This window comes from Chiloscyllium plagiosum, unplaced genomic scaffold, assembly GCF_037043375.1.
Source record: "Chiloscyllium plagiosum isolate Xiang-an unplaced genomic scaffold, Cpla_swu_hap1 HiC_scaffold_40, whole genome shotgun sequence".
Classification (NCBI taxonomy): Eukaryota; Metazoa; Chordata; class Chondrichthyes; order Orectolobiformes; family Hemiscylliidae; genus Chiloscyllium; species Chiloscyllium plagiosum.
This window is the reverse complement of record NW_028270178.1, coordinates 3,090,657-3,092,001: the sequence shown is the minus strand read 5'-3', so window position 1 is coordinate 3,092,001 and position 1,345 is coordinate 3,090,657.

Below are 1,345 nucleotides of genomic sequence, written 5' to 3'. Positions count from 1 at the left end.
CCTCCCTCTCCCCCCTCTCCTCCCTCCCCCTCCCTCATCCCCCTCCCTCTCTCCCTCCTCTCCCCCCTCCCTCTCCCCCTCCCTCATCCTCCCCCCTCTCCCCCCCCTCTTCCCCTCCCTCTCCCCTCTCTCCCCCTCTTCCCCTCCCCTCCCTCTCCCTCTCCCTCTCCCCCTCCTCTCTCCCCTCCCTCTCCCCCTCTCTCCCCCTCTCTCACACCCTCCTCCCCTCTCTCCCCCTCTCTCCCCCTCTCTCACACACCCTCCCCCTCTCCCCCTCCTCCCCCTCTCTCCCCCTCTCCCCCTCTCCCCCCTCTCTCCCCCTCTCTCCCCCACCTCTCCCCCACTCCTCCCCCTCTCTCTCCCCCACTCTCCCCCCACTCTCTCCCCTCTCCCCTCTCCCCCCCTCTCCTCCCCTCTCACCCCCTCTCTCCCCCTCTCCCCCTCTCTCTCCCCCTCCCTCACCCCCTCTCTCCCCCCCTCTCCCCCCTCTCCCCCTCTCTCTCCCCCCTCTCCCCCTCTCCTCTCCCCCTCCCTCTCCCCCTCCCTCTCCCCCCTCTCCCCCTCCTCTCCCTCTCCCTCCCTCTCCCCCTCTCTCCCCTCCCCACCCCCTCTCCCCCCCTCAACCCCTCTCCCCCACCCTCCCCCTCCTCTCCCCCCTCCTCTCCCCCCTCTCCCTCTCTCCCCCATCTCACCCCCCCTCCCTCTCCCCCACACCCCCTCTCCCCCTCCCCCCTCCTCTCCCCCTCTCCCCCTCTCCCCCTCTCCCCCTCCCTCTCCCCCTCTCCCCCTCTCCCCCTCCCTCTCACCCTCTCTCTCTCCCCTCTCCCCCTCTCTCTCCCCCCCTCTCCCCTCTCTCTCCCCCTCTCCCCCTCCCCTCCCCCCCTCTCTCCCCCTCTCTCTCCCCCTCTCCCCCCCCTCTCCCCCCCTCTCCCCTCTCTCCCCCCCTCTCCCCCTCTCTCCCCCCTCTCCCCCTCTCCCCTCCCTCTCCCCCTCTCTCTCCCCCTCCCTCTCCCCCTCTCCCCCACTCTCTCCCCCTCCCTCTCCCCCTCTCCCCCCCTCCCCCCCTCTCTCCCCCTCTCTCTCCCCCTCCCTCTCCCCTCTCTCTCCCCCTCCCTCTCCCCCTCTCCCCCCCCTCCCCCCCCTCTCTCTCCCCCTCTCTCTCCCCCTCCCTCTCCCCCTCTCCCCTCCCTCTCCCTCTTCCCCCCTCTCTTCCCCCCTCTCACCCCCCCTCTCTTCCCCCCTCTCTTCCCCCCTCTCTTCCCCCCTCTCTTCCCCCCTCTCTCCCCCCCTCCTCCCCCCCCTCTCTCCCCCCCCCCTCTCTCCCCCCCCTCTCTCCCCCCCTCTC